The 23229-nt window shown below is 44.3% G+C and overlaps 1 protein-coding gene across 6 annotated transcripts in view; it reads left to right on the top strand.

Moving 5' to 3' along the window:
- The window catches only part of INPP4A (inositol polyphosphate-4-phosphatase type I A), an 857226-nt gene that overhangs the window by 246099 nt on the left and 587898 nt on the right, over positions 1–23229 (top strand). For all 6 annotated transcript variants that reach the window (XM_085622821.1, XM_085622820.1, XM_085622817.1 and 3 more), the window contains exon 3: positions 15946–16043. The gene's annotated coding sequence lies outside the window, so the exon portion shown is untranslated. The remainder of the gene's footprint in view (positions 1–15945; positions 16044–23229) is intronic.

Raw genomic sequence — 23229 nt, 5'->3', positions numbered from 1 at the left:
AATCTATCAAATATGTCAGTAAATCATCTAAACAATATTATTGCAATGACAGTACCTGGAGAGGAGAAAATAGAGAGAGCAGTACAATGACAAAGGTTTTGGGACAGGTTTCAGGGATAGGATAGATGACCTCTTCTAGATCCGACGCCTGCGTCGCACCCCTCTCTGACACTATCTTCCTCCTCAATTCTTCTGTGATCTTCTTCTAATTCTTTGCCTTATTTTCCTCCTCGATTCTTATGGGATCTTCTTCTAATTAATTGGATTTGGCTCTAAGTTCTGCAATTCGATTCTTCTTCAGTATTTTGATCTGCTCTCGGACAGCATCCCGGTCTCTCAGCATCTCAGCAACGCCAGCAGCAGCAGCCGCATCAGCATCACCATCAGCATCTACAACTAACTAACTAAACTACCTCAATTGTACTTTTCTAATGGCATGTACCACCCCTAAATGTTTCAAATTTATGAAACTCCTAATTCTGATTGGGCAGGAAAGGGGGGATGATCATCACACCATGCGAAGTTTGAACAATTTTCTAGTTCATTATTCAGTGGTCCCGTCCCTTAATTTATTTTCCCAAGCTTTATTTCCCACCCGCATTTCACATCTTTATCAATAAAAAGGATACATTTAACAGTTGTCTTGTTCATCCTGCAGGATGTCCATCATTTTCCCAGGACATGTTGCGAAAGCGGCCTTGGACGGGATCCAAGCACACCCTCATGGCTTCAAGCTGGTTGTCATGCGCCTGCATGAGTAGTCACGTGAAGTATAGACTTTAACATTACTCGGAGGCCCAAATACAAACTAATAGAGAGGTCAAAAAGAAACATGTTAAAATCAAAATAAAATGATTTCACTGTATACCACCCATCTCTACTCTAATCCCATTTACTTATAATAAATCTCCCTGCATTAGCATTTAGTAAATACCATGTTTTAGTTTCAGCGAGGCAGATGCTTAGCATGTGAGCCTTCAAGCGGCCATATTAGAAGCAAGTGCGCAGAAGCAGAAAATTCCCTCCAAGCTTTAGTTCGTCATCCTTCGTAGATGCAGTTGACGCATGCTTAGTGCAAAATCCCGCGTTAGCAGCTATTTTAAGTTTCTCTCGGGTTACTTGTTAGTAAGACACATATGCAAGCTTCCTCTAAGCTAATTATATGGAATGTGGTGCATATTCGTCTTTACAGACATGATTAATAAAGTGTTACGAGTTATTTGAGAGCATTACTTCTCTTTTATACGAGTCCTTGCTCCATCAAGACCGCTGAGAGAGACTGCAGGGAAACTGACAATACTTGTGAGAGACTGTAGTATGCAGGAAACACGTGACAGACTGCAGGGGGGCCAATTAGAGGCTGGCGGGTGAAATTGGAATGCAGAGAACCCAAAACAGGATGTTGAGAGACCTCTGAGAGCCTACAGGATGCATAGAAACCAAAGGAGACTGCAAGATGCACAAGACCCCTGAGGGAGTGCAAGGGAATCTTAGAAAGACCGCAGGATGTAGCGTCTCTTAATCCATGTAGCCCCTGCTGAGCAGATTTTACAAAGCTCTGTTCCTTATAGAGACCTCACTGTTTCAGATATGGTTGTTTAACCCCTTCTGTGCCACGCCCTTTCCCCCTCCTGTGCCGGGCGTTTCATTAGTGGGCGGGTTTCATGACGAGATAGTCTCGTCATGGGCACAGCGCGACCGTGCTCCATGACGAGACTATCTCGTCATGGGCACAGAAGAGGTTAAGGGGGGGGGAAGAAGAACTAGGCTGAATGCCAGAAGTCAGACAAACCGCAGTGGAGCGGAGAAAGGTCCATGGATGAACCTGACATTTTTGATCATTGTGTATTTTTCAACCAACTTATTAAAATGTATCCTTCTGTGTGTTATAAACATTGATTTACACATTTTAAACCTGGAAGCATGTGTTTTAGTGGAGCCTTTATCAAAGTGGCCCCTTATCAACCGTGACACCGTCCCCTGTCCTAGGCTTTTTGTCAACAGTATGTGCATCCTGGGAAATGTAGTTTCGGTTTTAACTTGTAAGAATGGGCTCAAAAATCATAGTAGGTAAAATGCTGATGAGGGGATGGCTCCCTGTGAAGTGTTGCTGTCTACAGCTTGCTATGTGTTCCGGTTTATGTAAAACAGAAAGAAAATCCACCACGCACTGACAGCCAAGGATCACTCAACATGCATCTGATTTTCATATTGAGTTCCTAGAGTTTTTAGTAGAGAAAAAGAACAAAGGCGTTTCAGTGAAATGTTAAATCCATTCTTACTTTATCTAATCAAAAATAAATGAAATATGATCACTTTGGGACATACTGATATATTTATTTTTAGTGTTTAAAAACAAATTGGACTCAGTGTGTGTAATTGTGCATGCCTGTGTGCAGGTATGGGAGAGTGGCCATATGTGTGCTAGTGGGCCCTGAGTGCACACTTGTATGTGGGTTTGTTGAGGTACAATGTGTGGGCTATGTGAGTGAGGTTGTGGGTGTGCAAGTGTATATGTGAGAGTGAAGGGCCAGTATGGGTGCTAGTGTGTAGGTTGTGGTGGCTTTTCTTATCCACTCAAGTAGTAAAATGCCACAGCACCACAGTTCATTCAGGCATACACTGAAGCAAAAGTTAAGAAAGAAATGCAAAGTATCATTAACGGTGTCTGTGGACAAAGGAGCCTGTCCTACCACCACACACTGCAAACAAACTTCCACTCTTTGTCTTGGCTGGAAGTCTTTCAGGCGTTGTTAATAGTAGTGATTTTGCCTGAGAAAGATGCCCACCCCAAATCTGACCCCTTTGTTCCTCCTCTTAAACCACATTCTCAGCAGCAAAGGACGGTTGTCTGGTCAAAACAAGAACGCTTCTGCAGAAAATGCCAAGAATGTGAGCAGACCATTGGGATGGACAGCCTGACACTGGGCTGCTCACGTTGTTCCCCGGAGTGGTGTGTTGGGGTTTTGAAAGTGCTTTACTTTTCTGTCGCCCACCGGCGGTAGTGTACCATTTCTGTGATTTAAATGCATGCATGGTATCTGGTGGTACTGCCTGTGACATGGGTGTGGTGAGACCTAGGGCCAGTACCAAGGGGCATAATATGCACTTTAGCATAGGGACCCTGTAAAGATCTCAAAGGAAGCTCCTTTGTAGGGGGAGGCTTTGTTGCTGTGGGGAGTTCTGTGGAGTGAAGTAACTACTAAGTGGAAAAGTAGGACCATCTGTAGTGAACGTGGGCAGGGGTCTGCACAAAATGACACCCCAGTCTCTTGCTCCCTAGACTTGACTCATAAAGATGCATCAGAAAGATGTTGCAGAGTAACACATCTCTAAAAATGCAAACATTGTCAAGGTATTGTCTTTACTTGTGGGCGAAACATTCTGGCGAAACCCACAGAATCAGGCTGCAGAAGAAGTTCTAACCAGCGCAAATTTACTAGTGTTTTGCAAACATTTTTTCCCTGTGTGGGATTCCGCTGTGTTTGCGACATTCGAGGACAGCTCGCAAATAAGGCAATTAGGAAACAAAATATCTGTTTATTTACGCTCGTATGCAGTATGTTGATCTGTCGAAGCATGGCCGAGCACTTTCCAGGCTGCTTCGTGTGTCTAATCGAACTGATGCTGGCTCTGACTGTTATGTGCTTCGTTGCCTGGAGACTCCCCAGCCCCTCCTGCCCTCAGCAGCAGCCTATCATGATGGCATTCAACTCTACACAGCTGCTTCACTCACGGTCCCTCTTGGACTCTTGCACTGGTGGCCGCTTTTCTTACCCGCTGCTGCTGGGGTGGCTGGTGCTGCCATACTCTAAACTCCTGCTGCTTTGACAGCCCCTTCTTGCTCTCAGCTCTATACCGACTCCGAGCTGATGCTAGCTCTGACTCCACGTGCTCCGTTGCCTGGAGACTCCCCAGCCCCTCCTTCCCTCAGCAGCCACCTATCACGGTGTCCCATTTCTGACTGACAACGCCAGCAAAGAGATTTGCCACGCCCACCGCACTGTATTTATGACCCCGACATTTTCATAATTTCAGTGTAATTATGAGTGACATTCAACAACTATGAGTGACGCTTTCTTGGGAGCAAAATCAAGCAATGAAGATGAGGTAAACATGTCAGTATCAGAAATTAAAGCCATTTGAGCTACCAGAAACTCTAAGATCATCTTAAAACTGCTGCAAAGCACCATAAATGGAAGAGCAAAACCAAGTGCAGAGTATCAGTCTGGACTCCAGGCCGCTCTCTGTCCCACGTGGGACCCGGGGCTAGTGTGTTGCTGAAGCAAATAGTATGTGAGAGGCCCTTGAGAGTGCCAAAAATGTATCTTTCCCAGCTGCCCTATAATTAATACCAAGTCAACAGTCAGCTGACTTGTGGACTCGACAGAGCCGTTGCAGACAGCACCGGGCAAGTCTCGGGAGAGGCACACATAGGTGATAGCCAGCTAGGCTGTTGAGGCATGAGTTTAGCAAGTATGTCCCAGGCTCCACTAACTCGAGGCTCATTTTAAAAACAAATACCTCAGCAGTAGGCACCCCCGCAGAATTCTGACACCGCCGCCGCCCCTGTGAATGGATACCTGATCCGACTTCTGTATTAAATAAGGAGAGCAGTGGACTCACATTTGCCATCTCCTTGTAAAAACTGCTGCGCACATTTGCTCTGCATCCGAAGTCCGCCTTGCCGTCTGATAAACACATCTGGCAATCCGATGACCGATGCCATCTGACCCTCAGAGGGCACTGCCAAGGGACATCTGCAACCCTGTGTAAGAAACCTTGGTTTGGCTGCACACCAATGACACGTGCTCTGTTTGTGTTACTTCAGTGATGACGCCACTTTCTCTTGATCAGGATTGGTGCGTGTTAACAGAGCTGTTGTGCACCCCAGTACTGGAATGACCGGGGTGCTGCAGTTTTGGGTTGAGGTTCATCGGGGTAGTTGTTTGTGAGAGGTAAATGCTGGAACAGGAGGAACGCTGAAGGTTCAGGGTTGAGGCAAACTTATTGTTTATGTTTAACCAACATAGAAGTCCCATCTCGTCTCCTGAGCAGATCACTGTTTGCATGAAAACAATCCACGTGGATTGCACGTAGACCTGAATGAGTTAACGCAAATTTGGCCCAGAGGTACTTGGAATGAATGACCTGGACCAGGCCGGAACTGTGGCATTGGGTGTAAAGTGGCTTTAACTGTAGGGATATTAATAGGTGTTTGGAAAACTCGTTCTGTCCCAAGGCTGCACAAGAAAGAATGCGGGCGAGCAGCATTCCCACACAGGAGACAATAGGAGAAGACTATTTATCGTACAGTAACCGGGTGCATATTTAACTGTGTGGTTTCAGATGTGCCTTTCTTTCATCATCAATCTTTTGTTGAGTGACGAATTACGTCAGGGGAATATGCTACTCAGCACACACTATAATGCACATTTTATTGGAAAAGCTGAGAATACTTCACTCCTCCTCAGGGGTTCCCGGGTGGGGCCGTCCAGTGAGACTGTCCTGGTGGCCACTCAGCTTCTGGGTCACTCACTGTAGGGTGTTGATGGGGGTACGGGAGTTCTCTTTTGTGTTGTGCAACCCAGCACATGGACTGGGGTTCGAGAAGGGGGTTGGGGGGGCTGAGTGGGACGATCTGGGGGTATGTTCAAGTCAGACCGGGCCGCGGGCTAACCGTTGGTGCCTCCACACCGCTGTAGTCTTCCTGCTACAAGTCGGCTGGGCGCAGCGGGGCACCCGCAGCGACCCAGGCCACATGTCAGAAGACCAGCGGCAGTCTCCCGAACACCAGACAGCTGTACAAAGCTGAGCAGCACCCGCAGTGGACCCGGTACCACATGGGGGTGCCTGGGTGGGGCCACAAAGCTTGGATGGTAATACAGGCACGCTAATACACTGCACCTAACCACGTCAAGAACTCTAGCAACTGTTGCCAGTTCTACACCCTTCCCTTGCCCCCCCGTTGCCCCAGGCACCTAGTTGCACAATAACCTCTCTCAACCCTGTGGATTGTCTCCTCTTCCCCAGCTACCCAGATCCCTGAGATCGGCCAAGACACCCTACTTATGTGCCTGGATTCTTAAGTGATCTACCACTCTGCACCAGGGTACAGTTTGTTTTCCCACCAGCTCCCTTGCATCATGTTGACCAGTGAATGATTATACTGCACACCAAGATATGGTCTGTATATTACTATGCTGTGGCACCCCCTCCCTTCGCATTCATTGAACTGTTTGTACTACATAGGGGGCTACAGTCTTCTACTGCTTTGTGAATCGCTACTGCACCTGGACGTATCCAGAGCTCTGTCGCAGTCTGCTCTTGGGTACAACATACATATTGATAATTGATGTCCTTAGCACATACTAGATTGTGTGTTCCAGTACTTTATTTGCAGTTTTATGTATCATAAACACCCATGTGTATCACAGCACTTTACATGAGAACAACTTTACTGCGTGCAAGAAAGTTATGCAGCTGCAGTTTCAAGGTACATCAAAGGCAGGGTATAAAAAGCACAAGTTAAACAAGCATTGCTAAAGCCAATAGGTCTAGTTTTGTCCGTCAGCCTTTTGGCGATTCTTGTTTCCTCATGGTTTTTACTTTTTACAAAACGTTATTGTTCAGGAAGCAGCTGGACTATCGTCCAATCTCTAAAAAAAAATAATTAAAAGATCTAGACCAAAGTCAAAAATGTTTTCGGGGTCTCCAAAAGTAGACATTGCCATAGTATTCCCTGGCACTGAAGGGAACTACTTTTTGTGTGGATGTGCCCCTTTGACAGGGCACTATGCCATAACTCACAGTGAAGTCAGTCAATTGCTTAAGTGGGCTGACACATTTCCCATTGATGCATGCTGGAGCAGGTAGAAGAAAAATGTGAGTGACACAATCAGAGACTAATGGGTGAGGTCTGGCTGAAAACCCCTCTATGTAAGTATTTTATACATACCAATTGGTCTGTTAGCCACTTGCATTTGAGAAAGGAGGTATGAAAGTAAGACAAGAATAAAGGGAAGGAAGGCAGACAAAGGGAAGGAAGAAAGGCAAAGGAAGAAAGAAAGAAAGAAAGCAAGCAGAAAAGGAAGAAATATGGAGAGAAGGAAGTAAAGCGAAAGAAAAGCAGGCATGAAAGAAAGAAACAAGGGATGAAGGAAAGAAAGCAAAGAAAGAAAAATGCAAACAAGAAAGTAATAAAGAAACCAAGAAGGACAGAAAAAATAAAGGAAAGAAAAGAAAGAAGGAAATAAACAAAGGCAAGAAAGAAAGCTATGAAAGAAGAAAGAAAACAAGGAAAGCAGGCAAAAAGAAGGAAGGAAAACAGGAAAGAAGACAAAAGGAAAGCTAGAAAGAAAAAAGGAACGAAAGTAGAAAAGAAGTAAAGAAAAAGGAAAGAAGGTCAACAAATAAAGGCAGAAATAAGGAAAGACAGCAAAACACAAAGAAGGAAAAAGAAAGAAAAGTTAAAAAAAAGGAAAGAAATGAACTAAAGAAGGCAAAAAGGGAAAAAACGGAAGGAAAGAAAGAAAAAATGAAAGGCAAAAAAGGAGAAAATGAAAGAAGAGGAGAAGGAAAGAAAGAAAGGAAGAACAAGCAAAGAGGGCATAATAGAAACAAGGAAAGAAAAAGGCAAAAAAGAAGGAAGGAAAAGAAAGAAGATAAGAAGGCAATTAAGAAAAAGAAAGAAAGAAGTAAGGAGCAAAAATTAAAATAAAAGAAAGGAAAAGTAAAGAAAGAAGATGGAAAGAAAGAAAGATAGACTGTTCACAGTGTAACATATTCTGTACTAAAACCCAAATTACACCCTATCTGTTTAAATAAAAGTGTTACAAGGGTTTTGCAAATTGAACACATTAAAGTTTGGTTTTCTTCCTGGTCAAAAGTTATTTAATAACTATTTGTTATACTGAGTCCAGGAACACGATATGGTTTCCTGTGAAATAGTAGTAGCCAGACAAACAAAGGCCATTCCAAAATAAATTCACAAGAGCATTGTTAGGATACAGGAACTGATAAAGCTGGAATGTGCCCTGTGCTCACTTCAACGGCGGCCTGCTATCATATCAGGCAATACTAAAGAAATGACGAAGTAAAAACGAAAACTATGGCACTGAAGAGAACTTCCTTATGTGTGACTCTGCTCCTGGAGTAACTCAAGGTGAAGTTAATCAGTGACTTAAGTAGGTTGACACATTGCCCCATGCTGTATGCTGTAGTGGGTTAAAGCAAAATGTGAATGACACAACAACAGACCAATATCTGAACAGAGGTGGCTGAAAGGCCCTTTAAGTAAGTATTTAATGCATGTAAATTAAGGATAAGGGTAACGAGTTTCGAGTGAAAGTACAAACAATATGGCACCATTGTACGCCAGCTGTTTGAGGCTAAAATAAATGCAGCCATCCAGGTTAATTAGAAGAACCTCAAGCATAAAATGGCCTCCTGCGGTGTCATAAATGCATGACCTTCATTACATTTTTATAAATATTTTTCTTTGTTGGCATTTTTGTTTTATTACAGCAATCAACATAGCACTAGTTTGTGTCAGTACCTATAATAGCACAAAGGGTAACAGTGTGGAAAACGTGTAATATTTTACTTGTCATAAGCCGCAGCCATTTTGGCTGTGGTGTCCATTTCCTTTCCTTCGTATTTCTCCCGTCCTCTGTTGCTCGTCTTTTTCTGCCAGGGCTATCTATTTTATTTGACTTACTGACTCAGCTAAAAGCAATGTACGTGTTGAGAGTTTGTAGCTGCCAGTACACCTGTTAACTGTCAATCATTTCTGCTGGCATACACTTACACCTGTTAACTGTCAATCATTTCTGCTGGCATACACACTCCTGCTCTCCCTCCCACTTTGCTGACCAAGTGGTTATTCATCTGCCCTTGTTTTCTGAAAACTATTTTAAAAACTTGTTCTTCCTATTTCTGTTCACATGCTAACACTGCAGAAAACTTGTATAAAAGCCCTGTGTTCTCTGACTTCAGTGTACTACCTCAGGCAGCACTTGAGAGTGCTTTGTGGACGTGGTCCCACTCATGAGTGATTAATAAACTTGTTATTTATTCCTACTCCAGTGCTGATCTCTACTTTGTTGGTCTTTGAACCCGTGGACAAAAGGGTGACCCTGCACCATTGTACCCCTAAAAAAAGGGGTACATTTCCACAGCAGTGGATACATTAATGCAACATCGATGAATATGGAGAAGCAAGTGATGCATGTGTGACCTGTTGATGCAGTCTCATAGCAGATGAGGTAGGCATGGTCAATGCATTCCCCAGGGGGATGCCATTTATATAGAAACAGATATGTAGAAACAGAGAAACCCATTTGTAAAGGGTAGAACCTAAACTGTAAATATATAATCTGGGACCCCAGGGGAAGTATCAGAGGCATGGTAAAAACAGAGGTCAGTATAAAAACAGGAGATAGAAAAAAAGGAAATGGGAGGGGTGGCAGAGAATATCAGGTTGAAGGTTTAGCGCCACTCTAACAGCCAGCCAGAAGGGTGCCTGCTGCATGTAAGGAAAGCGGGTTTGCACTCCCGGGGCCCCTTTGGTAGTCCTCCCAGGAGGCCACCCTCGTGCCCCATAATAATTTTGCGGCCTTAAACTAGTAGATCAGCGGCTGTGCTGGGGTGACCAGCTTGTCCTGCAATTTAAGCACGTATGTGTCCCAGAGTGTAGCAACACCCCCCCCCACCTTCGAACCTTCGATAGCTGCAGATCATGAGTCCTGATGTTAGCCTCGGCAGTCACTCATTTCTGTACAACCAGGATCCAGCTACTGACTGTTGGCAGCTTTGCTACCTTCCAGGACATTGCTATCAATCGCTTAATAAGGGCCTTGATGCCTTCCAAGACATTGCTATCAATCGCTGAATAAGAGGGGTTTGTTATAAGCACTGGTAGCAGTAGCAGAGGCTACAGCAATTTCCCTCAATCACATCCCCAAGCCGACAGCGATTCCAAGTCCAGAGATGTGAGGTGCAACTCTCCATCAAAGGCTCAGAGAGGGCAGAGCCTGCATGTGAGTATCGGTAGCATTACCACAGCAGAACTTACCTGCCTTCCACTGCAACCCCAAATCAGCTATCCTGAGTCCAGATAGGTGAGGCATGACTCTCCATCACAACTCTGACTCTCAGATGTCAAATGGTGGTGGGTGAGGGCGGGAGGGGCCTTAGGAATAGGGCACTGTGAAGGAGCTCCCATTCTTTTTGCCATCTTAGATTGATTGCACCTCGTTACATTGAACGAACAGCCTGCCTCCACCCCTGGCTATTGATAACATGCAATCTGTGATTGACCTGCTTCTTTGCTTCTACCAGCTTTCTAGTCTCCACCTGCTCCTCTTGCTATCTGCTGTTCACTCCATAGTGATATATTTAGGTTAACTTCGTTATCCGGAAAGGATGTTCCTGATACACCAACCATGACACCTTGATCGAGCAAATCTGTCATCTGATCATGTAATGGGTACTCACCTGAATACGCCTCCCTCCTTGTTGCAGGTGCTCATCCTGCCACAGGCAAAGCACATCTCTTACCTTCGCAGTAAACAACCACACATACATAAAGCCCCTTCTCCGCAGTGCTTCGCATATGTGCTCCCAGCCTCTCCACATCTACTGAAATCATGACCCGCTTCTCCTCAACTCATCTGCACATGCCGCTTGCTGCATTAAGAACAAAGCACATCTCTGGTTCTCATGCATTTGATGCCCTCATAGCCCACCCCCTAAACCGAATCACGCTCTACCAGCCTCCATCCACCCGGTCCTCACCCCCCATTGCTAAGACTGCATCAGAGCCATTTCCACCTCATGCACCTGCCTCTATGATGCTACATTTTCCGTGTAGTGGAACTGGCGCATGCCTCTGAAGGTCACCCAAATATCTTGCACCACTCTACATATAGGCCACATCAATCGACATCCTTCCTATCCACACATACGTGCACCTGCATGCCCCTCAACGCAGTCTAGCAGCTGTTGTCAATACAATAATGATACATTATTATTATTTTTTTTGTGTGTAAATCTTTAAAGCAGTGAAGCAAGGCAATGCGACCTTTATCTACAAGCGCCTTATGAACAAGCAGGGAAGTCGGTTAAACCGGCTTGTTTGAGGAAGGTCCAGTGAAGGGATTGACGAAAAAGGGTATGGAGGAGGTGTATACTGGGGAACTAGCAAGAGCATGGAAGGGGAATAGTCTGCATGCTACATGCTGGTATGAAAGCCAGGCAGGTGAGCAGAGAAGTGAGGAACACTGGCTGGTATATTTATAAATGTTACTCTATGTTCATACATTCTTGAGTTCTCTCTTTCTCGTGCCACAATTTTAGTGTTATGTTGGTATCAAAGGTTTACTTTAACACTGGACACCGATAAGCAAATTGTGACTATGCTAAATGTTTTTCAGCTAAAGAAAATGTAGAATCTGTGATTTGGAAAACTGTGGTTTTGTGTGGCCATTTCAGAAGTGCACTAGAAGACATAATATTCTTGGAAATTGACATTTTCATGACGATCCACAAACTGTGCTGCTAATTTAAGCTACATTCATGAGTCACATTCAAAGCTTGCTTATTAACACACCTCCACAGGGGGGATGTCTACTAATTTGCCCCATTTGTCTTCTCTTTGTCTCCAGTAAATCTAGAGGAAAGAATATCCAAATGCCGCTATTTAATAAATATATTCGTTACACCTTGCTACTTAATGGGAAGCCGTATTTCTCTGTGTGTACCCTAGGGAAAATGGAAGCGTCTACATGAATATCATAAAGATTAAGTAACATGAGTACACTTTTCGATCAACTAACATCAAATCGAGTATGTCTACTCAAACTTTTTCTCTCCTGACCCTTTGTGGTAACTCTGGTTTCTTATTCTCTTGGACTGTCACCGTTGACACCGTCTTCAGTGCAGCTACAAATGCTGAGCTAGCTAAGGGTGGGGCTTAGGCTGCATCTCGTCAATTGCTGTGTTCCACTGGACTCCTTTTTAATTTTTAAAAAGTTGAGTTGTAGCTTCTTCAAGCTGGGAAACTTGATTTTTTTTATTCCAAAAAGAAAAAATACAGCTAGTAAGCTATTCATTGGCACCTGAAATTAAAACTGTAAATCCATTTACAAGTGACTCAAAAGCAAAATTATATATCTATCCATTAAATGTAAACCAAAACATTAGTAGACATGCATGTTATACGGGGAGGATCCTGTCCATTACCAATGCCCCTAAAAGGTATAAACTCTAATTAGAATTTCAGGAAGGGCAATTAACCATGTTTAACACGACCGAGATAGTTGTGGATTGTCCTAGTATAGCTAGGTCCACATGCCTTGTTTGAAAACTTTTTTAATGCTTTTAAAGACTTTTATAAGATAATTATGGGGGCAAATTCACAAATACTTTGAAAATGTACAAATGAAAGACTCATGGCAATGGGGTTGGCCTAACGGCTAGGGCGCTCCACCTCGGACCTGGGGAACTGGATTCGAGTCTCGGTAATGTCACTATTTCCTGTGCAGCAAAAGAGCTACGTTTAATTATACTGTTTTGTAATGCAGGTTTATTACCTGCTGTTACAAGAATGAGAAGGGAAGTGTACGTTTTCATTATTTATGGACTCACATAAATAGATAATGAGAGATTTCTCGGCCTATGCCCATGCCATTTCCACATATGTTGCCTCAGATTATGTAAACTCTCAGTAGCTTCATGCGACCTAGATTTTAAGTTCTGAAAATAGAAACATTTGGGAAGACAAACGATGACTTTTCAGTGTGTCTTCTGTTACAGTGCATTGATGCAGATCTTCTGTAGAGGACCAGGAAGCATTTACAAATATGTAATGACTACAAAAAGCAGGTTTTGTGCCCAAATTGGGTGACCAGACATTCCAAAAGAGATAAGGTGTGGAGATATTTTCAGTCCCCTCCATGTAGATCACCACGCCTATATATTCAGTGCCTTGTAGCAGCCTTCTCTTTTTTAAAACAGACTTTTATTGAATTGCAAAAGATAATACATTCAATCCCCTTGCCCGCTACCCAGCCACCCAACTAAGCCAGGCTGTAGGATAACGACCGGCCCACCAAATTGAGGACAACTACACACCTCTCTGCACAGAAGACATCTATGCTGTAATACATTCCGCCCACAAGGGTGAGCCAATGCCACGGTGTGACGTAATCAAGAACCCCCCACCCCTCTCCCCGTCAACCTCCCCCAACAGAGCCCCCCCTCCCCAACCACCCTCCCAAGCATGTCGCCAGTAGCTAAGACAGTCAAGCAGGCAACTAAGCCTCCCGTACCACCTGTCGGAGTCCCCTCCCACGGGGCACAGCAGAGAATGCATCAAGATCACAGGAGGAAGCAGTTTGGGATCTCAAGGGTCCCGGGTCACATCCCCCTCCCCAGGATCCCCCTTGTCGTCTACAGCTTTGTAGCAGCCTTCTCTTGTGCATAATTTGTAAGCCGTACCTTTGACTAATATGTAAGAAAATGCCCACTGACAGATTTTTAAAAATATACGGCGGCAATGAGGAAATGTACCCTGTAAACATACCTTCTCACTAACTACATTTAAAGTTAAATATTTAAAAGAAAAATAAACTTTATTTAAATTTTAAAGAGATACACAACCAATTGCTATGTTTCCAGTACAAACATGGATCAAGTGCACATATTTGCAATCACGGTCCATCAGGATAGTAATGGTCACTACTGCTTCTGAAACTTTGAACATTGACAGTATAACCTGGTCAGAGGCAACACCCATTTACATCTTGTTCACTCTACATATATACCCTAATTTCCCCTTACGGCTTTCGCATTCCTTCCCATATCTGTATACGTCTTCACACTTCATGCCTAGGTTTGTTGTATGATGTCCCAGTGCGGTTAGCTTCTGAATCGTTCCTTCCCATGCCTCTAGAGCTTCCTTTGCTCCCCTTCTGCTATTAAACACTCAATCAAGACCATACTTCATCTGTGGCCCATGGGGACGCATTCAGCCTATAGCAAGGATGTATTTCCTACTGTTGCACTCAAAGCTGCACATTTATACCCTATTTTCCCATCCTTAGGGGCCTGGGAGCACTCCCAGTAGCCACTATCTGTGAGTTTGGGTATGTTAGCAGGAGTCATGTGCAAAACGTTCACTGCATTTTCCCAAAATTAATTTTACGGGACAATAGAATATGAAGGAAACACTACTTGTGGTGCCCCACAACATGGGTATGTAGTTTCCCTCACTGGGTATATCCTTCCCAATTTGAAAGGGTTAAGGAAAACCCATTGTAGAGAGTTAAACTCCTTCTTAGCTGGAGTTAAACTCTGTATTTGGTTCTGCATTGTCTTCCGCCAAAGCTGCTCTGATGGGCCTTCGTTCCCTCCGTGCTGGATACAAGCCAATTCTTGTGAGAGATTCAGTAGCATGAACAGTGTGTTTGTTGGCTGTGGAGCATCTGGGAACTCCATCTAAATCTATATCACTGTTTGTGCTAACCTTGTGTATTGTCAGATTGGTCCTGTCTCCCTCCAAAGACCTGCTGTGTTTCACGATAGCGATTACATTTCCCCCCAGAATATTCTTCCACCACTGCCTCGCATACACCTTCTCTCTATTGTGCAATTGACATATCACGACTCATACTCCCAAATGGCTGTAGACGTCATATACCCATATCAGGTGCATTTTGAGGTCTTCGGAGTACCTCATACTCACTCCCCTAGAATTCAGTCCTGAGCAGTACTCGCTATGATGCCCCCTTATGTGCACCCGCTATCAGTAGTTTCTCCCAGTTTTCCCTCTTCTTTCCACCTTCCAACGCATGCTGCAGCTGAGGCGCCATATAGCAGAGCTCAAGGTCTAGCAGTCTCAGACCCCTCTTTCCCAATTCCAGCGTTTCGAGTTGCACTCCTCTGCGCTTCCCTGCCAATATCAGCAAGATCTTCAAACTCCTTGAATAGTTTCGGCTTCAGTGAGCATATCGAATTCTGCAGTACATAAAGACATCTTAGTGGGCATGCTATATTGCAATTGAGACCCGCAACATAACCAACAGTGACAGAGTGGTCCAGAAACCCACTGATCACTATAACCCATCCATGTCTCTGCCTATATTGTATGCTTGTTTCTTCTCAGGTGTGTACGCCACCTGTAAGCCTAAATATCTAAAGTGATCCTGTTCCCGCACACATCTGGCAGCATGTCTAGCGCCCTCCCAGCTGGCCATCACAATGGGAATAGCTTACCTTTTTCCTTGTTTAACCGGAGGCATGAGAGCATACCAACGCTCTCCAACTCTCTTCCCATTGGAGGTTTTGAGTCTGCTGGTTGTTCATCTACAGACATTAAAGTTAAGTGAGTACTTACTCCTATTGCAATCCCCAATTCTTTCATTTTGACCTCAGCCTAATTTCTAACATCTTTATTAAAACACAATGAAAACTTTAATAGTTTGCAGTGTTAAACAATTTTTCAGACTAAAAACTTCCACCATGATGTACATAAATACATTATTTTAAGTTGAGGGACATGTTTCAGGCCCACTCTCCATAGGAAATTGTAGCAGCACAGTCAAGAGCAGCTTACATATGCATGGTCATCTTGCTGCACATGAAACTGTTTTGGCAACTGTGTATTTTTATACAAGTACCAGTTCACTCTGTAAGAGGTTAGCAGTCTAGTTCTTTTTTAGAACTCTGAGAGTTTCATAGCCAGCTATTATGTTAATAGGCCTTAATGACATGTAGTGAGTCAATTAAAATCCGCATTTTGGTTTGGCACAACTGTCTGTTTGACAGTGCGAAGATTGTGACTATCTGGTCTTCCAATGTATTATTTAAATTATTTGAACTCAAGAGATTGGGCATTGTCTGTTCTTCCTGTTCAAAACATATGATCTTGTTTTCTCCTTGCAGGGCTGATAGAAGTTTACTGTTTCTCCGGATGAATCCAAAACACACCTGAACTGTTGATATCCGCTGTTTTATCATCTAAACTCAACTTTAAACAAAAGGTTAGTCGCTGCTTATGGGGACATAGCTTTCTTTTAACTGATTATGTAAGCAACATTATTTAACAGTAATTGTATCTTGTAATCAATGTACATCTTTTACATCCATGATTTTTATAATTGCAATGCTGTGTGTTTAATTAGGAGTCTTTATTGAGGAATCTATGTGATCCTAGTTGAGCAGAGTTAAAACAGACCCGGTGCAACTGCAAGCAGTTAGACCAAGCTCCCCATCTCCTTCTATCCTATTCATATGGTGTCGCTCTCAGAGCAGGTTCAGGGGGTTGTGCCACCGTAAACAAGGTCGTAGTTGCTCCCCTCCCCCGTCATGGGACAATCTTGGCTACATAGTGCTGCAATATTGTGGCTCCTGCTAGTAGTGCTTTAGTTGGTTGGCTAATAGGCCTTGCCTTAGAAATAGCTATGGTCACTCCCCTGCCCTCATGCTCAGCTTCACTGCACTGATTTGAGTTATAGGAAGTGAGAACTAAAAGGATGGACAGTGGGACATGTCTCTTCTGAGCCCTTTTCTTACAACCCCCTCTCTCCTTTCTACATAGACAGTGCTGTGAGAGTTCACCCTGCGAGTCTGCTTCTGTGGGAAGAGGAGGAAAGCTACTAGGCCGCAAAGAACAGACATGTGCGGAACAGACTTACTACCAATAGCAGATGCTAGCACAAACCTTTAACTGGGTTAATGAGCCTTTGAAGGGTCGGCTACCTTTCACAGTTGTGTTTGGCAATTTAGAAAGGCGGGCTACGAAAAGTACTACCAGTGCTTAATTCGAGCCGGTTGTTTGCGGTGGGGCCCACCAGCACTCATTTTTGGGGACCGGTGCTTATTTTTCCTCAACAGACATTGAACGGACGATGAGAGAGAGAAACACACAAACGGGAAAGGTAGAGAAAGAGACAAACGGAAAAAATAGCACAAAGGGAGAAATCAGAGACCGGCAAGAGTGACATTTAAGGGCAGCAGGGCTTGTTAGTGGATTAAAGGGGCCTGAGGTGGATTCAAGACTACTTGGTATTCGGAGCGCCGATTTTTATTAGCACAGCCAGTGCAGCATTTGGGCCCCGGCGCACACTCTTTTATAAATTAGGTACCTTTTGCATTGACCCGATTACTCTTTTTCTACCCAAGTCGTTATATTCTTATCTCAAAGCAGAAGCAATCAGACTGATCAATGCACCTAGATGGTCCTGAAATGACTGCATCATGATGCACAGCGCCTACTGTAGACATCCTTGCTTCAGGCACTCAGGCCCGTGTCCACATTTTTGGTATCTGTCGACTCTATAACTTGCAAAGTTGGCTGGGGCAACGGGTGTGAAGGACGTGAAGGAGGAGGTTGCTGGGTAGTATTAGAGCACCCAGAGCAAACAGGCATTGGCAAAGCCATTAGGTCTCGCTTATGTGAGACCTATTGGCTTTGTCATCTTTTTAAAGTTATTTTGTATCATATGGTACGGTATAGTATGGTAAGGCCTGTTATATAATATGATATGGGATCCTGTCGTTTGGTATGGCCTGTCATTTTATAGTATGGATTGGTCTGTCATTGCATGGTATGGTTTGACCTGTCTTTGTGTGGTATGGTATGGTATAGTGCGGCCTGTCATGGTTTAGCATGGTATGGTCTGTCATTGTGTAGTGTGGTATGGTGTATCCTGCCGTATATTTTGGTATGGTATGGTATAATATGGTCTGTCATTGTGTAGTGTGGTATGGTATGGTGTGTCGTATAGTATGGTCTGATATGGTGTGGCCCATTGTATGGTATGGTCTGCTGTACAGTATGGTATGGCCTGTGATTGAATGTATGATATGGCCTGTCATTGTATAGTATGGTATGGAATATGTGACGTTACAACGCATGCCATTACATCGCATGCCGTTGCAACGTCAACTTTTACATCGACTTTCAGTCGGGGGAACGCTGGAAGTTGGAATAGATTAATTTTCTATTCCATCTCCAGAGTGAGCAACAGTAGGGAAGGTGTTGGAGTTAAATCCAACTCCTTCTACCCACTGCTGCACACCTTTTTTAGTTGCAACGCCATGCGCTGTAATGGCATGCGTTGTAACGGTTGCAAAGTAAAGGCTGTTTCCCTATGGTATGATACGATATTGCCTGTCGTATTGTTTGGTATGGTATAGTTTGTGGTATAGTATAGTATAGTATGGTATGGGCTGTCGTATAGTATGGTATTTATAGTCCATCATTGCATAGTATAGTGTGATATGATATGGTATGGCCTGTCATGGTATAGTATGGTATGTTAGGGACTGTCATTGTATAGTAGCATATGACCTGTCTTTGTATGATATGGTATGGCCTCTTATTGTGTATTATAATATGGTAAAAGCCATGTTAACATTATTATTGGCCCCCCCGAGACCAGGGGCAGAAGGGCAGTTCAAAGGGCATTAAAGGTAAAGTACGCTACTGCCCCTTTGCTATAAGTCCCTTATGTAGCCAGTAGATATCATGCAATACATAATTCCTCATGTGTTACGCTTAGTAATAGACTAAAATTAAGCAAACGATTCATTAGATTCGAAATCTGAATTTAGATAAAAGCTGTCACTATTTTGAGCTATAAATGCCTGCAGATCCAATGGATCACTAAATACATGTGCAGACGAAGCACTTCATTTACATTTGCAAGAGCAGCTGTGTCAAAGTCCCTCTTACTGGCTGCATCAATCCATTCCGGCTGCTGTCTGCAGAATCTAGCTGCAGGACCCTCTGCCTTCCCCTCCCCCGCTTCCTATTACATGCACATTCATTTGTGCACACACACAAGTAAATAGTTCTCAATCTGATTCTTAGAGAGGGTTAAGGGGCATGGGAACCCTGCCGTGGCACAAAACATATATGTTTTAAGGGTTAGATTTGATAGATGCGACACACCTAGCGCCAAGATGCAGCGGAACGCTTTCACAGAGTATATTTTTTATTGCAGCAGAAGGCTCTCTAAAAACACAAAGATGGATAACAGAGGGATCTGGTTGACATAATGCACCAAACTAATGTAGGTAAATGATGTGCCATTTTGCCCTTTTTGCCACATAAAGACACTCGTGCATTGGATGTGTGTAAGGCGTGAGTCTCACATGCCAATTAAAGAGACGTTCCGTTGATCTGGCTAAGTCGTAAAAGCGGAGAAGTGACTGAAGGACATGGAGTTACAGGTAGACCTGGACAGTGAACTCTGCTCCATTTCCGGAGTTTGCAGAGTTTTCTGCATTCCGCGGAGCTTGCGGAGTGCAGAAAACTCCACTCCGTATAGCGCAGCGTAGTTTTTTCCCCGCTCGGGAATGGTAAGTTGGCGAGTGCGAGGTGTCGCTCGGGTAAAATTTCATCCCGAGTGGCAGGAAGATCAGTGCGAATGGCAGTTCGCACTGCACTCTGCCACTTTTGGAACTCTGCTGAGTTTTTTCGTCACTTCGCAGAGTTCCACGTAGCAAAACTCTGCAAACTATGCCCAGGCCTGGTTACAGGCAGGGCTGCCGACTTTGCAACTGGGGAACCAGGTCTGATTCCTGACGTCAGCTCAACATCCTATGATCATGGGCTCATAAGTTAATCTCCCTGTGCCTAATAAATAAAGCTGATCTCGTGTAATATAACAGGTGCTCACAGAAGTGCTTCAATGCCCTTGGGCAGAGTTTGTGTTGTATATATTTAAAAAAAAGTGAGAGAGAGCAATATGGGTGTGGGTCGGGGCACAGAAGTACGGACTGGACAGTATCGTGAAGAGTGGAGTTTGCACAGGAGCACACGCAAGCACACTGTGCTTGAGATCCATGGTCTTTTTGTATCTGTAACGATGCGACACATCACATGCACTGTCTCAGGTGAGACCTAAAAAGAGTGTGTGAGGAAACCTGCGAGGACAGGTGAAGGAGGCTCAACAGGAAGAGAGGATGTCACACAGCATGCAGGGAGATGTAATTGGTGGACTTGTTGTTTTAATTGGGAACTATTATTTACGGGGAATTATGTTGCTTTTGCTTGTTAGAAAGTTGTGCATAAATGGAACTTTCAGTCTTGCCATAAAATGACAGAACAAGGTGGTATTATATACATTTGAGTAAGCAGGTTTAAGCGCAGGAGCCTGCATGGTAGTTTGATGCGCCAGAATTTACTTACAAATAGATTTGTTAAAATTAAGGAGTATGTCCACTCGCTGTTGACTGCTTTTGTTAAAGTAAAATACATGGCTTGCTTGTCAGTTATCCTCGTATGGAAAACCAAAATGAAAAATTGTGGATCAAGCAATAAAAAAGCAATTTAGTTCAGTATTGTTTTCGAAGTATAGGATAACCAAAACCCTTTTTCCTGTTCGTTGTAGGATGTTAAAAGCTGCAGGTATTTTATTTTATTAAAGATAAACCTTTGCTCTTATTAGTTTTTCTACTGGCAGTACTGTATACATTCCTGTGAAGACAACACATTGCTTAGTAATACTCTTTATATTGTTTTTGGAAGAATCTGATGAGTGAAAAGAACATTGAGTGCAAACATACAAATACTGTTATGCCATGTGGTGTTTCTGATCAAGATGATGCTGAGCTAAGTATTTATTATCCGATGAACTTTCATATTAAACCACTGCTTTCTAATAATATAGTCAAGGGAATATAAGACATTTTTTATTGTTCAAAAATAGCACATTTGATTTTCCAAATTGGATGTTCCTGGCAGGGCCGAGTGCAGCTCAAGATGGCTTTGTATTTTGGAGCTGTGGGGCGGGCCTGATCTTTATTCCATTGCTTTGCCCAGGGCTAGCCAGTGACCTCTGGAGCAGAGGCAATTTGGAGTTGCTCTGCAGACAGTGATGCCAGAGATCTCCCTCGTCTCACGGGTCTGGAAAGGATGAGGAGGGGCATGTACCAAATGCCAGCAGCTGTAGCCTATTAATGGATATGGGAAGGCCATGAACGGGCCACCACTTGGGGTGGAAACACATGGCGGCCTGGGAAGCACCAACCTACTTTGTGGCTATAGAGGCAGCATGAAGGAGAGGGCCAAAGTCCAAAATATTGTGTCTAAACTGGAGCCTCGGTTCCCAGATTTTCTCCTGGGGAAGCTAGCAGGTGAGGGATCCCACTGAGGGAGAAGATGTTTTCTCTCTCCAGGGTCATGGAGCTATCAAGTGCTGTTGTGAAATTTGGAATCTCCATTCCCCCAGTTTCCACCCAGCTCCCCCGGATGCTAAGATTCTGAGAAGGTGTGCAGCAGGAGAATGCACACACATTGAAGGTTGGTAAAAGTAAGTTGTGATATTGAGCTGCTTGTCTTTAGTTGTAGTTCTAGTACAATGGCGGACACCCTACAGATTTTGCACTTGAAGCAAAGCTTACAGTGAGGTAGAATGCTCTTCTACAATCTATAGAGACATATGATCGGATTTGAAGGAGCAGAAAAAGGGGCATTGAGAAAGTAGTGACTGATGTGGAGGGAAAATAAGAAAGATTGTCAGATAAAGTGGCAGGAGTGGAGAGCAAGGGAAATTGTGGTTCAGGCTACGGTTCGCTTGAGTTAATGTCTAATCTTGGAAAGCTTGCGAGAGGGAAGACTTAAGGTAAAGGTAGCCTCGACTGAGTCCACCATGGACCCCAGAAACCGGACCTTCTGAGAGGAAACGAGCATCGACCTTGAATCGTTGATCATGAAACCCAGGGATTCCAGTAGACCAATTGTCTACTGAAGATGAGACATCAAACGCTGAGGTCACTGATTCATAAGGAGAATGTTGTCTAGATAGACTGTTAGCTTGACACCCACCAAACTCGGGGTGCTGCACCACCAGTTTCATTACCTTGGTGAAACATCACGGAGCGGAGGATAGACCTAAAGGAAGGGAGGTAAATTTGAATGTCTGAGACCTCCACTGAAACAGAAGAATCCGTCTGCGATGGGGGAATTTCGGGATCGTGAGATAAGCGTTCCCTGATGTCCAGACATGCCATCCAATCATGACACTGTAGAAGGTCCCTGAGCCGATGTACCCCCTCCATTTTGAAGTGACGATAGATTAGCCACTCGCTGAACTCTCTGAGATTTAATACTGGCTGGTGGCCCCCATCCTGCTTTTCTACCAGGAATAGGTTGCTGAGGAACCTCCGGGGATGAAGGGTGGATAGCACAATCACCCCTTTCGCCAAGAGATCGGAAACCTCCCCATCTATCAGCTCCATCTGCTCCGAGATAAAAACAAAAGGACTGGGGCGGGAGGTTTCGACTGGGCAGTCGTAGAACTCTATTTGGAAACCTCTGATTGCCTGCAGGACCCTTGCGTCTCTGGTTAAGGCTGCCCAGTTGTGGGAGAAGAGCTGCAGCCTGCCCCCAATTCTGATACCCACTGAGTTCTGAACATTCACCTTGTTGGGGGTTGTAGGAGCCATTGTCCCTTCCTTTACCGCCTCGTCACTTTGGGTATGATCCTGTGGGATAGAACTTCCCAAATTTGGCCGGGTCTTGCCATTGTCCTCTGGGATTCCGCGCCCCTGTAGGGAGCTTGGTGGTAAGCACAGCCAGTCAAGCACCCCCTGCCATGACCAGCTCCGCCTAAAACACGAGGAGTGTAAAGATATGTTTAATTAAGGTTTGAGCCTTGTCCAGGGATTTAAAAGTATTTACGAACTTCCATATTTCTTTCACAAAGAGAGCCCGAAAAGGTTACCCACCGTGATGGGGCCAGCTTCTGAGGTGGCGAGCTTGCCCTGCTTTGGGTCTATCTTTATTAAGAGGGCTCGGCTCCTCTCTGGGGAAAGTGCAGAATTTGCTTTCCCCAGGAAGATGATCACTCTCTCATTCATGCTGCCTCTACAGCCACAAGGTGGGTTGGTGCTTACCAGGCTGCCATGTGTTCTCACCCCAAGTGGTGGCCGGTTCATGGCCTCCCTATATCCGTTCTCAGGCAACAGCTGCTGGCATTTGGTACATGCCCCCTCCTCACCCGTTCCAGAGCTTGGGACAAGGGATATCTCTGGCATCAATTTGCTTTCCCCAGGAAGATGACCGCCCTCTGGGCCCAATTGGACAGTGCCTAAGGGGAAAGAAGGGTGCAAGAAACTTTGGCATCCTTTGCCATTTTAAGAATCTTTGCTAGTGAACCAGCAACGTCTAGGAGCTTATCTGGGCAAGAGCGCCAAGAGCGATCAATTCCCTTCTTT

Source organism: Triturus cristatus, chromosome 8 (assembly GCF_964204655.1).
Source record: "Triturus cristatus chromosome 8, aTriCri1.1, whole genome shotgun sequence".
NCBI lineage: Eukaryota > Metazoa > Chordata > Amphibia > Caudata > Salamandridae > Triturus > Triturus cristatus.
Note: the sequence above shows the minus strand (reverse complement) of the source record. Positions and strands in the feature narration are given on the sequence as shown.